Consider the following 15,837-nt stretch of genomic DNA (forward strand, 5'->3'; position numbering starts at 1 on the left):
GCTTAGTAATAAAATATGTGCCTAAAGGGAAAAGATTTGTTTTGAATATTAGCTAAGCATTTGTAGAATAATAATTTGTACAAGTTAATTATCTTTTTCTCAAGTCAAGTATTTGTACGAGTAAAAACTTGCATAATGACATCATACAAGTAATTACTTGCATACAATGTTTATTCAAGTAATAATTTGTTAATAGTAACAATATGTACATGACACATATAATATACATTTCAAGTCATTGGGGCTTGAGTGTGAATTATTATAGAAACAGTTTCACCAGTCTTAATTAATCTACAAATATAAACACTAGTGGGCTACCATAGCATAAAAGGAATGATAACAAAATATTTCAATCTGTTTAAATCTAAACTTCCTTGTTGAATTTACTGCACGAACTTTTTGTCGTGTGATATTTATTTGAGAAGAACATCATGGCAGGACCAGTGTTTTTAAACTGTATTACTTATATGTCATTGTTAATCCTAGATGCGAGTAAGTAAAAGAGATATATTTTAAATGAATAGAATGAAACGAATATGCAGATGAATAATTAATCTTATTAAAAATTGAAGTATGATATCATGGATATAGAACTTAAGTATTCGATCGATATTCTAAAATTAATCAAACAAAGTACTACAATATATGAAAGATAAATATATATTTATGTATATACATAATACAAGAACGAGAAAAAATAAATAAATTAAATATAAATCCTATTTTACGGTGATGTTATATATAGATTAAGTTAATTGAAATGCAATCCATGTACACCTAGCGTTTCAGTGACGAAAAAAAATCATACTTTAATTTGTTTTTGCCTTTTGTTAGTTGTTTTTTTATTTTACTGTCAATTGATGAGTAAAGCATTTTTTCAACTGATGTTCATTTTTTGCTCTAATTTGTTCTATCACAACACCGTCCCAGGTTCGGCGAAAGGTTAATCTATTGCATTATCGTTTAACCTCGCCACACTCTGTATGTATCTGTCTAAAGTCAGGCCTGTGTTTCAGCGAGTGTAGGTCATTAATTAGTAATGTCAATGTGATACCATTATTTGTTTTCTCGACCTAAACAAAGTATAATCTGTGTATCGTTTAACACAAGAATAATCCTACATATATTGTTCTCGCTTTACAAGGGTGGACAATGTATTGCATGCCTTCATCATGTATAATGCGAAATAATATTTAATGGATTTGTACACTTTAAATGACGATAATATACACGTTATATAGATATATACCCAAAAAGTATAAGTGTAGACTAGAAAGCCTTTGTGCATAAGGAAACAATCTTCCAGAGGACACTTAACATACAGAGACACATTTTCAGACACACAAACGACCAATCTGGGCTCTTACGTATAAATGTCACATACCCGAAAGTGCTGACATATATATAAATATATATATCTAGGAAACATGTACATACTGGTAACTGATATTTCAAAGAGGTGCTGAACACATTATCTCAACATCCGAAAAAAACAAACTACAAAGGACAAATAAGTCAACAAAAAACTTAACAATAAAGACGGAGCAACATCAATCCCGTTTACCGGGACAGAATGTACGTGTTCCAAATTGTTTGCGGATACTACTCCTCTTGTAGCATCCGTCATGTTAATAATGGGTGACACAGATATTCCGTTACTGTCGTGATATATCCCTTTGATATCGTTCGTTTTTTTTTCAAATATCAGCTACTGACCGAAAATTGGATCAATAAATAAAACTGTTCCACGGACAATGTCGTTTACGAAATTGAATGTACTTTGTTTGGACTACTTTATGTTGGTAAACTCGAAAAACTTTTCGTAAAAGGATGATTCAACACCGGTCTGATAATAAAGATCCGCAATTTAGGGTTATCTATAACCATTGTAATAAACCGGACCATGATTCTTCTGTATCTATGAAAGTACGCATCATCGAGAAAATTTATCACAACACTAATAACCCTGTACTAAGTACTCCTTTCTCAAAAGATGGAGAAAATTTCTGGATAAGGGAACTAGGTACTGCAATGCCATATGGTTGCAATGATAATGTCAAAGGAGTAGGAAATTTGTCGAATTCAGCCTGCTGTGATGTTAATGTAATGAGTTTATTTAATACTACCTTACGACAACAACGTAGTCATGGGCAAAATCATTACCATCGGCCTAATGTAAAAAAAAGTTTTCCAAATCTAGATAGCCCTCTGGGAGCTTTGATGACCTTTTTTCACATCTTCTTCATCCGCTAGCGATACATCACATAAGAACTATTCTTTTTACATTGCCTGTTAATTTTCTGAAATGTTGGAGAGATTATGCACTTGATAAAGGATGCATAAATACATTTTCTCCAATATGCAGACTTGTCAGTATAATTTGTGATGTAGTTCTCTACCGTCTTTTCAAACCAGTAAGATCGGAACCTTTACATGAGAAAAGGAGGAAATTCCTTCCTGTTCACTTTAGCAATAGAGGAATTGATGCAATCAACATCTGCAACGTTCTACATCACAAGGAGGCAACATCTAAAATTCCTATTTATTTTCAAAACCAGTCTGTTACTATTGTATCCTACAGTAACATCACAACCAATACACCAAAAGTATTTAATTATAAACAAGCACTGCAGGACCTTGATTTAGAACCATACCTAAAACAAACCTCTGACATGTGACTGTTCCCACTCGCCTTATAATTACAGCCCCTCTGGACATGTTATTACTGGGGATCTAAACATAATTCGACATGAAAATCTCCGAAAGGTGATTTCTCATGGTCCTCAGTTTAGAGAACCCCAACACATCAATTGGAACCATAACTTCAAAATAATTATGGATTCCATTGAGTACTACGCCAAAGCATGGGCTAAACGAGAAGAAATTGAATTGGACACTTTGTGAGAATGGGTCAAAACAATCTGCGGCTCTTTTCACAAAAAATCTTAAGAGTAAAATTACTCGTAAGTTATTCACATTTCAGTATAACTTATGATCAATTTTAATCGATTTTTTGTGAAAAGAGTCGCGGGTCTCTAATAAAAAGTTGCATTCATAAGTTGAAAAACTGTGTGTATGATCGACCAAAGTCCGTTTTCAGAGACAAGGAGGCTGAGAAATGTCTTTCATCTCTTCATGATAAGTATGTAGTTGTTCCTGCGGACAAAGCTTCAAATAATATTGTCTTTGTATGTAAATCGTATAACTACGAATGTCTTGTAAAAGAATTAGGAATAAATGAGCATTCAGTTAATCCCACATACAAAGACATATCATTTGACAAGGATGAGATTTTGGCGAAACATTAGTCCTTCATGGCTTCAATGAAAATTACATTTAACAACAAATCGTAGGACTTACCTTGTTTGTACTTGATACCTAAGCTTCACAAAAGTCCGTACAAACAACGGTACATTGCCGGCTCATCTGCATGTTCGACTAAAGAATTGTCCATTAGATTGACTAAATTTCTGTCCGCAGTGAAAGAGGGTCTTCAGAAATACTGTGAAATTTATTACTCGCGTAGTGGTATGAACCATATGTGGATGCCTAAAAATTTTTAAGAACTTCTGGATAATTTTAAATCTCGGTCTTTTTCTGAAATATTAAAGTTCTATCAAAACTTTTGATTTTTCAACCCTGTATACCACCATTCCCCATGTAAAATTGAAAAAAATCGCCTAAAAGAATTAATCCCAAATGCCTTTCATCATAAAAATGGTAGCATAAGCTTTAAATTTATTACTTTGGGATACCATAAGGCATATATATAGTGGCCAAAAGGGTAAAACATGCTACACAGAGGAACAAGTGATCAGTATGCTGGAGTTTCTAATCGACAACATATTTGTTGAATTTGGAGGTCGAGTTTCTCAACAAATTGTCGGCATTCCCATGATAACGAACTGTGCGCCTCTCCTTATCGATCTTTTCTTATTTTCATATGAATCGGAGTTCCTTCAGACACTTTTGAAAAACAACAAGATCAATTTTCATTTCAGATATATTGATGATGTTCTTTCCATTAACAATCCGAACTTTTCTGATTGGGTTCCATTAATATATCCATCTGAACTAGAAATAAAAGAAAAAACAGACAAGGCTTCCTCCGCCTCATTTTTAGACTTATACCTCGAATTTGACATACACAGTCATCTCAGTACCAGCTTCTATGACAAACGAGACGATTTTAGTTTGAAATTATCAATTTCCCCCACCTTAGTAGCAATATACCAACTTCACCTGCATATGGGATGAACATTTCCCAACTTATTCGGTATTCAAGAGCTTGCAGCTTCTGCCCAGACTTTGTAAAACGTCACGAGTGTCTGAGCTGAAAGTTGATGAACCAGGGGTATGTCAAAGAACGTCTCGTACTTTTTCTATAAAAGTTCATCGGAAGGTATCAAGACCTTGTTGATAAATATTCCGTATCAACTTCACAATGAATACACGATGGTCTTGAAGTATGGATTCTGCGTACTGACGTTGTTTATCATCCTATTACGTGTTAAAGTGTTCTTTTGTTTGTCTTTATTTATACTAGTATTACTTTTACTGTTTGGTCTGTTTTTGGTGATATCCATTTGACGTGGCTCTGTACTTATGTATCCCGTTATTGTGTTGTTTGCATTATCTTTCATATTTGCTTTGTCCGTGTTACTTTTTGTGTTTCTTTGATACATTTGACGTGGCTCTGTACTTTAACATCTTGCTATTGTGTTATTGTTCTATCAAAATTTTTTGTATTTTGGTCTTCCATATTTGGTAATGTTTTGCAGATATGCCCTTTTGTGTTTCTTTTATACATAATGACGTGGCTCTCTTTTAGCAGAAATACACAATTAACCTATAGACAAGCGGAAAGAAGGAAATGTAAACTTCAAATTTACATTTTGCGGAGGATCTGCCTAAAGAACTATAGACTATATTATTTTCATACTTTGAATGACAAAATTATTTTATATCTCTACCTGTGTTTGTTTCTACATAAGCAAATGCCTGTACCAAGTTGGTACCAAGTCAGGAATATGACAGCTGTCGGAGTTCAGTATTTTTGTGATTCTACTTTTTACATTCTGACGTCATATGCGCGATTCTACTTTAGATCCATGCTGATCTGGCCATTCTGTCCTAATGATTAAAATATTTCAATCGTTTATGGGTGGATTTAACATACATCAATAAAATTCAAAAATAAGAAAGCAATGAATGAGGTTGTTCAATTTGATATATGCCTTTTTGTGCTTCTTTGTTAAATATTTGTTTGTTTGAATTGTTATTAAGACACTTGAGGTACTTGTACAACTTGTCATTATTGTTTATGATATGCTCGTATTCTTGTCTTTCATTTTTGCTAATGTGCTTTGTCTATATGCTTTTTGGTGTTACTTCGAAAACTTGTTTGTTACTTGTCTTTCATTTTTGCTATGTGCTTTGTCTACATGATTTTAATGTTTCTTTGTTACATATATGACGTGGCTCTGTACTTATACATCCCGCCATTGTGTAATTGTACTATGGTAAATTTGTGTGTTCTTGTCTTTAATTTTTGCTAATAAGCTTGGTCTATATGCCATTTTGTGGTTCTTTGTTACATATTTGTATGTTTTTTTAGTGATTAAGATTATAACACAATGTTGACTGCTGTATTTTTGACAATTTGACCTATTATGTTTGTTTTAAAACCAGGTTCAATCCACCATTTCCTACATAAGAACATGCCTGTACCAAGTCAGGAATATGAAATTGTTATTCATTCGTTTGATGTGTTTGAGCTTTTGATTTTGCCATTCGATTAGGTCTTTTCCGTTTTGAATTTTTCTCGGAGTTCAGTATTTTTGTAATTTTACTTTTTGAATGCGAGCTGTGTTTCGTAATATTGAACTACTTGACTATTCAGGTAGTCGGTTTGATTGTCAATCTAATTGTATAGCTGAATGGGTTGTGAAGTGACACTAAAATAGCTTGTTAATGCACGTAAGACGGAAGGGAAGCGAGTTTTGAGATCTTCCTTCTGTGTATTACCATTTCAACTTTAAATATTCTTGATAAGAAGGTTCACTTTATTTTGTCGTTACGTTTATTATGTCTATTTACAAATGAAAAAATGGCATTGACGTTGAAGAAAGATGCCTTAGTTTTTTGATTTTTTTTCTGTTTGTTTCAAGTGTCAGTAGCAGTTCCTTTATTAGAAACTACGTCAACTTGGGAAAATGCAGTAATAAAATGTAAGAGTAGAAGTGCAAATATCGAAATGGATTTTGATACGATAATAAAGTTAAATATAGCGGATGGGACGGAGTTTTGGCTACCAAAATACACTGCAGTCACACCCTGGATAGATATTATAGGTATGATTGATTTAACTTTCGCGATATAAAAATAGTTTCTGTTTGAATATTGTGCTTTGTATTATACATAAATAAAAAACGTATTTATAGTCAGTCATCTGAAAAATTTGGTTATTCCACTGGCAATTGCGATTTTCCAAATAACCGACTTTGTTTGCAACTTTTAATGATTTTAATAAAATGTTAAGAACACTTACAAATTCCGAATGCCTGTCAGATGCCACTCAACGTAGCATGTTCATACCAATTGCTTTGATAAAACAAGGACACAGTTTTCCACCTAAAACTTTACCTGTTCAAAAACATTTAAAATGGCCTGTTACGGTAAATAACAAAAATTACGTTATAAATATCTTATCACCACGACAAAAACATGGATCCAGATAGCGTGACACACACTAACATGAATAACCATTTGCAATAGGAATGGTTAAACCAGTTTTGATGCGCACTTATCTCCTCGATTAGCTGCATATGCTCATGTCTTTCAAAATAAACACAAAACAATTGTCAGTGCACATTACAAAGAATGACCTCTTATTTGTAAGGGGTAATATAAATTACACAAAAATGTTCTCATCTCTACCGTGGGTATCTGAGAAAGCTGCAGTGTTATGTTAACCCTCTGAGTCCCAAGCGGACAAATATGTCCTCCACCGTCCGAGTCCCAAGAGGACATACATGTCCATTTCACCTTGTTATGAAATATAATCGAGTAGAACTCTGTAAATAACCGACAGAACTTTTAAATATGTACTCATTTTAAAACTGTGTTCTTCGCAAACATTTTATACATATTTTCATGCAGATCTATCCTGGCAATACATCAAAAAGACCTTGAATATTTTGAAAAATATTTTACATTTCTCCATTTTAAAGCTTTCATTTTCTTTCCAATTTTATTTCTTATAATCTATGAAGTAATTTATTCTCAAGCTGGATTTTGATTTTATGTACAATAGATTCGATATTTGCATTCGAATATTTTTTGGTATAATGTTTAAAAATTAAGAATATTGACAAGTTTTGTACTAAGGGTTTGACGTTTAGTGACATCAACGAAATTCATCAAAATGACGTCAGATATTACGTCGTAATTTACTATCGGGCACTCACCGTCGTCTTCATTTAGTTGATTGCTGGAAAATGCTTAGAAGAATAAATTAATAAAGCTTTTTAATAAATAACCAACACAATTTTAAGAGACATATTTTGTATTTATTCTTGCCATGAAAAAGCTTGATAACTATCTTGACACCTACCCAAATAAGTTTGATATAGTAGATGTATAAACTACCTTTGATAAATATCTTGACAAAAACAGGGTTTTTGAATACGTCTATATCATTTGGTCTTTGTTGGAGGGTTGTCTCATTGACAATCATACCATATCTTCTTATTATATTTATATTTTTGAATAATCTTAAATTCCGAATCTTAAACACCACAGAGACTGTGACATAACATATATATATTAATTTGTCAAACTGGTTCTTGTTGTTAAAATATACCAAGATTTCCATTTCAAATTTTGAAATGTGAGACCACACAAAAACAAATAATTATCGAAAAATATTCATTGTCATGACATGTTCAGAACTTCTAAAAGTATATACATGTTGGCCAAAATATAGATATTTAAGTCATTATTGACTATTTGTTCTTCTTTAGACAAATAATCAGCACATCAGTACAAAATCTAACCGTAGAATTCAGAAGTTTTTTTTATCAGAAAAGGCTGAATTATGAAAACGAAAAAAAAAACAGTTTGAATCAAAGACACAATTAAGTTCAAATAACAAATGAATTTGCAAAATATGATTTACTAGTAGTTTAATTGCATCTTTATGATTTGAGTAAATAAAAAAAAATACTAGTTACTAATCAGTACAGGCTGCATATAATAGTGCATTTTTATGTTTTGAATTTGATTTGCTTTTTGTTATTTTTTTTTCTTAATGCTCTTCAATTTTGTTACTATTTTGGTTTCCAATTTTACACTTGAGAGAGATGAAACGGACGTCTTGTGGACTTAATAATGATAAAAATTAGAAGAAATGGTATCATTATACTATAGCAACGGGACAACTCTCCACCAGAGACCAAATGGCGTAGAAGTGAGCAAGTATAGGTCTCTATACGGCCTTCAACCTGATATTTTTTTTTTGTACAATAACAAAACACCATGACGATATATCAAACTCTAAATAACTATCACAGGGGAAAGGGGGTGGGGGTGGGGCGGGGGGTTATACATAATACTTATTCCTCATCCTTTGTATATCTATTAGTAAATTTAAATATTAAAGCACATTCACACTGTAACAATTGTTGAAAAATATATTATTCTAAATGACCCATCAGAACGAAAGAAATTTAAAATAATAATCTTTTATTAAATATTATGTTTCAAACAAGCCACAATCAATCAAAATACAAAGTAAACTTTTGTGTGTATATACTTTTCTCCCCTTTCTTGTAAAATCATACAGAAGACAACAACATTTGCTAAATGAAAACCCAATCATCTTAAAATATTATACATCTCTAGTTTCGTTATGTTTATAAACAAGAGTTAGCAAATTACGACAGATCTTCATTTTAACCAGATTGAGGAAAAACTTATTTAGGACATGACACATTGTGTCAAAGTGTCTTCTAGATATTTGGGGTTTTGTTGTTTGCTTGCTGTCTCATTGATGTATACCCCCTGAATCTCCTTTGATTCATAACTGTTCCGTATTGAAGATAGGCCTGTTCAATAAACGACACATCCCTAAACTTAATATAATATAGGGAGTTAATGATTTAGTAACTTTTGACAAACACGTAAAATAAAACAAATGCATTGGTCAGTGTTTCAAGGGGTTAATTAGATGACTTACATTTTATCTCTTTCGTTCAAATTAGGGGAAGGCCTTAACGAATTTTTAAAAAAATGGAGATCTTCAAGTAGATGTATAATGCCAGTAGGTTTTTTATTTGCTGTCGAATTTTTCTTCTTTGCTATTCAATGATCATAATTTTTTATTAATTCCATTTTTACATCCCAACTTTGTCGATCTAAATTACAGTGTCCATTCCATAATAACCGAAAAGAACTCGTATTAAGTTGTCAAAATGTAATTCCACGTTGAGGCTATAATAAAAAAATCCTAGATTCTTATCCCCATGCATCTGATATTTGACTAAAATCTTTCTTTTTGCTTAAAGTTTTCACCAAAAAAAAATGATGAAAAATTAAATTGAATCCGAAAAAAAATCAATTTGTAGGGTATGGTTCTTTGAAATATCTAGACAGTTAAATAGTTTTTAAAGTATCCGCTATCACATGAATAATCCTATGTCGAGCTCTGGGTATTTTAAGTAGTAGACTGTTTTTATTTTTTTCTCGCCTTGGTGAACGGGACGTTTGCTCTGGCCTATTTTTTTTCCGCTGACGACCTGCGGTCAATAAATTTTCTCCCCGCTGTCGACTGACAAGCCGGATGAAATCTCAAGTTATAGCAAAGAAAGAAAGAATAATAAGGGTTTGATGACATACGTGAAACGTGAACACATTACATGATACATCACAAAAATGATAAAAAAAAACAGAAATGAATTATTGTGCGACCAAATATATTAATTTCCGGCATATTGTTTAGTTGCTTATGTAATGATTTTGATACGATGTTCCATTTAATATGAAGAGATATTGTAGATTTCGGTACTATTAATATAGTAGTATTCAAGCCTTCGACACTTTACTTCTGAGTTTTAACAAAAAAAGAGTAAATATCTTTTTTTAGTATTTTGTTTCTATAATAAAACCTTCTTTAAGTTAAATATATTTCAGCAAGTATCAAATATATTCAAGGAACTCAAACTTTGTATGGAAAAAGAACTTCTGCAATCAATAACAGTTTACACTATGCAAATCGATAAATCTATAACTTTTTTACAAGCCGTTGACTGTACAACACTTAGGGTATTTCCAAGTACCTGCAAGCTAGTTTATATCGACGTTTTACACATCAACGTCACGAATAACACTCTTTTTGATGACGTCATATGCCTCAACGGTACATTTTAAAAATAAAATAACAATGTTTTTGTAATGTCAACTAAGTAATCGTTATGTTTACAAAGTCCAATACACCAATAAAGGCATACATGGTCAGGAATGTGTATTCAAAATATGCGGAAAACATGCATTTTACCTCGAAGAAAATAGGGTTTTCCATGTATGAAAATGAAGAGTATTTGGGACTGAGAGGGTTAAGATTGTGCTGCTCACCTCAAATAAGATAAAAAAAAAAAAACACAAACAAAACTTCACACAAATTTTATGAAGTTTTATTTTAAAATTTGATTAATATCTTCATTTGTTGGAAGTGTCAGTTTTTATCGCAATATCATCAAAAGAAAGAATTTTTTTTTACTGAATTATTAAGTACATCATTCCAGTGACACTGGTTGTTGAAATCCGACCTGAATATTGAATGTGTTTTTTTTTAATTCTATGAACAATATACCAATGAAAGATAGGATGAACAAATACCGTCATATCAATTGATTTACAATTGTTGTTTTTGGAAAAGAATCTGCTCATACGTAAATCAGAATAAAAAGGAATTTCCAATAATGTTAAAAATAACAGATTCCACAAAAATTGTAGAAGACCACTCTCATTGAAAAACATTTTTAAGAATTCAGCTGTTATTCTTGATTTATGTGTCCAAGTTTAAGAAGGCGCTATGAGTGCATTATACATTGTTATATGTGTTCTCCTTCTAGCATGTTTGTGAGCAATATAATGGATTTTGGACAATTTTCTATGACTTCTGGACCATGATATTGAAACGTAATTATATGTCTTTACAAAACAAAAACGTTCTATCCTATTGATTTGACTGTTTAGTACAATAACTTTTCCCTCCAACGATACTGTCGCATAATGCATCAAATAAGTTGTTTGTGTTTTGTTTGTTGCTTTTGATATTCATAAGATTATACATTTTAAAATTGACTTTTTAAAGAGTTGTCTCATTGGCATTAAAACCATTGTTTTATATTTTATTTGAATTACATAATACTGTGTATAAGATGCATTCAATGTTCACATAAATGTAAAATAAAGGTAATGCAACTGTCTTTATATAAAAATACCGAAAAGTGATGGTGTTAGTACATTTTATCTCGGACACTTTTGTTATAATCCTCTCACTCTAATATATGTTATTTTTTCTTATCTTGATGACAATAGGATGTTATAACAAAGATGATCTAAATCCTTACTAAACGATCAACACATCATCACTTGGAATATGCCATGAAGTCTGTGCAAGTACTTTTGTAACATATTTTGCTCTAAACGTAAGTAATTTCTGTTGTGTAAGGATATCAATATTTATCATTAGATACAATCAATTATTTCATGTGTAGATATTAGTATTTTGGTATCATTCATGACGTCACAATTTAAATCGATTATCAACAAAAACAGCCATTTTGATCTGAAAATGTTTTGTCTAAACACTAAGTTTATAATTTAGGTATAGATTTTGAATTATAAGACTCTTTCGATCTATCTCTTGTAGTCAATGTAGAGATGTTTTGTCTATTTACAGACCATTCAGAAATTACTTTTTCCTAATAATTGTTTTCGAATGAAAAATGTATCTTAAAAGAATGCTAAACAGTACTGAGATCTTTTGCAGGAAAAATGTATAAAAATTAATTGATTGACTAAAAGCACACTCTTTGAATAATGGTTCGGTTATTAATTGCAATAAAAAAGTATCTAAAGCATTATATAAACTTTAGCAAAAAAATAAAACAAAAAATTCACTTTTCTTCCGACTCATTTGTGTGTCTGCATGACTTAGTCTGTGTTTTTCCATTTACGACCTAAGTTTTTATTTTTATTCACCCCCAAGGACAGTGAATTAACTGAATTGATACTGAACAAAACTCGAGTGACAACAAATATCTTAAATTTCAGATGAATATTTAACAGGTCGGGAACTCTAGATTTCCTGACGCCAGAATATATTTGCATAGTAATTTCTCAAACACAAGGCCAATATGGCCTTAAAAAACTGACCAATCGACTCAATGAACTACAATACATTGTGGGCTACTACGAGTTTGCTACCACTTGAAAACACGTGGAATTAGTGGGAAAAATTTCAACTAATATAGTGTCTGGGACTCTCATAATAAATGATTTTGTTCTGCGAATATGTGTAATGTAAAATATATAACATAATCTTTTGCTGCTCAGATTAAAAAAGTGTTGTTTCCTGGCTTCACTATTCAACTGTCTTCTTTGCCTTGTAAAAATAGTCGAACAGGTTTTTTTGGAATTTGATGCGACTGTATTACAACGGAGAGGTTTAGCGCTATAAAACCAGGTTCAATCCACCGTTTTCTACATTTGAAAATACCTGTACCAAGTCAGGAATATGACAGTTGTTGTCCATTCGTTTGATGTGTTGTATCATTTGATTTTGCCGTTTGATTAGGGACTTTCCGTTTTGAATTTTCCTAGGAGTTCAGTATTTTTGTGATTTTACCTTTTTCCAGTGTTATGCATTGATTTCACGGTGTGAAATGAAAAAAAATGAAATTTCCAATAAAGTAACCACTGTCAAGTCTGAATTTTTTTTTTATGTCTTTTAAACCTTTATAATGCCATTCAAACAGCATTTCTGCTTCGAAAAACACGAAGAGCTGGCACAAAAACACTAAAATTAAAATTAAAATTGAGAATGGAACTTTATATATCTTTAGTGGCCGGATGCGGCCATTTCACTTTTTGCGTTTTCGCGTTTTCTTCTTTCATTTTGCAAATGCAAAATCGCGTTTTCGAGAAATCCGGAAATGGGGAAATCGAGATAACGACATCGAGAAAGCGAAATAGAGAAATTGAAAAATCAGGAAATCAAGAAAGCGTAAAAGCGAAATCGAAAAATCAAGAAACAAAAACGGGAAAACGCGAAAACGGGAAAGGAAACAGATTTCCCGATTTCTTGATTTCTCGATTTCTCGGTTTCCCGATTTCTCGATTTTTCATTTTAGCTTGAAAGTGAAAGGATAAAACGAGAAAAGGCGAAATGGCCGCATCTGACCATCATAACTATCTGTACTGGATGTGTTAATTTTTTATCAGGACCTGAACTAAAAGTAAGGACATCATAATATTCAGTATGCTGCTTGCACTTAAAGTGTTATAAAAGCGAGGACGGTAAATAGCTTAACATATTTTGTATAGTTTTTTCCATCGATAAAGTCCTTCTGTTGCTAATTCTATCCAAAAAAAATAGCCAAGAGGAATTTTATCGTTCGGTTGCTGTCCTTATTTGCAACATCTTCAATCCTTTAAATCATCTGGATCATAGTGGGTGCCATATTGCCCATTACGGTTTTCTAAAACGTGCTTTGTATATATACATATAAAAAAAAATAAGGTATGCGTGCCAAATGCGACATCTTTCCATCCAAGACATACTCTTTTAAAGTAAGCAATCATAAGTTCAACGCTAAAAAGTAAGCTATAAAGGAACCAAAAATTAATTAAAACAATTCAAACCAAAACTCCGTTGAGGGTGCCATAACTACAGCATTTTGCTTCATAACCTTCAGAATAAAGGAACAGTTTGAAATAGAAAAAAATTCCAAAATACTGAAATATGTCAAAAATCAATACTTATAGATTTTGTAACTTTGTCAGACAAGAATTTAAAAATGTCTTGTGTGCAGTTTTGATGAAATATGATGGATGATATAGGCTTTATGCATGTTCTGTACCTGTCAAATTTTGTATATGAAAATATTACTTAGTATTCTATAGTAATTATTTCATAATGGAAAACCGATCTTTCTAAAAGATGTTTGTATACAAAAATAAGGAGATCTGGTACGATTGCCAATGGGACAACTATCCACTTAAAGTTCAAATGAATTGGATGTAAGTAATGATAGGCGACAGTAATGTTTTCAACAATGAGAAGAACCCATTACGTATAATCGGCTATAAGTGGCCGCGATTGATGATTATACGTTGTTGTTTCTTATAGACAAATTAATACATACATGTACATACTTTTCCTCGATTTAAATTACTTTTTAATCATAAAAGAAGGTACAATATCATAAAATCAGTTTTGCGAAAAAACGGTGAAATTTAAGTGACCCCAACATATATTTGACACACTCTAAGTCTTATCCTTTTTTACGAACACAAAATTCAAGGATCCCTTATTTTTTTTAACTATCTATATGAAAGTTGCTGCCCTCATGAATATTAGCACCGACTGTTATCAACGGCTAGCTTTATACTAGTAAGTTTGTCTTATAGGTAATTGTGTTTTCACTGTTGTTTCGATGCTGTCTTCTGGACGAATACATGTAATCTCCGTGTCATCATCAATCATATAGTTAATGGCTAAATATCGGGTATTCCAAACACTCATTTCGTCGCATAGAAACAACTCTCTGTTAATCTGAGCATGGAAAGAATACTTTATACCACGAACTGTAAATGTGGATACAAAATATGAAAAACTTAGCGAAATTGTTTATCCCGCAATGCATGAAAAAATGTGTTGTATTTTAGTAAATAACACGTGTTCCCAGTTGATTGTAAACATGTAGTTGTCAATTATGCATTGTTACTCATTTACTGGATCGGTCAAAAATCCAGGTAAATACATTGCGTCACACGTGTAAATAAACAATTACCTGTGCGAGGACATAAGCATGCTAATTCATGCATATCCATATAAGGTAGTGTTCCCGACCTGTATAACAAGAGTTTACGACTTTGCAAGTGCGGTGAAAGACACCAGAGGGACAATCATACTCATTAATCGAAAACAAACTGTCACCGCCATGTCTACAAATACCAACAAACAAACAAGAGTACACAAAACGCAAACAAGAAAACTAAAGACTGAGCAACACCAAAATCTTGATGGGATTTCAAGTGTCTCGGGAAAAGGGGCGGGATTGTAGTTACGAACATATCCGCTATCATCTGTAAAACGGGTATTCCATAAAGATAAAAAAAACTCCTGATAGCGTCCATAAAACTTACGAAGGATAATTTCAACCTTACTACTTGGAACTCTTTGTTGTATTGCCTCCTTGTGAGCAGCAACCATCTTGCAACAAAATCATGATAGGAAATGCAAGTCCTGGAAATTCGTTTTAACTGCGACATATATACTCCGTATACATGCGCTAGAATGTTGCTGCACAGAAATAAAAAGATCACAATCGGGAAGTTGAAATCATCCCTTTTTTTGTAAAGTTTTGTTAAAAACACTTATTGTCAATTTGTAGATATAAGTCAAGATATGAGACAGACGTAACTGTATCTGATGTATCTTTTTTAAGTCCGATAAGACAGATGCGTTTAATAGAATCACTAAATTATTAATTGTTTTGATGGAGAATATCATCCATATAGCGGAAAATAAAGTTGAAAGATACTGCT

The sequence above is a fragment of the Mytilus californianus genome, unplaced genomic scaffold, assembly GCF_021869535.1.
Source record: "Mytilus californianus isolate M0D057914Y unplaced genomic scaffold, xbMytCali1.0.p SCAF_13, whole genome shotgun sequence".
Taxonomy (NCBI): domain Eukaryota; kingdom Metazoa; phylum Mollusca; class Bivalvia; order Mytilida; family Mytilidae; genus Mytilus; species Mytilus californianus.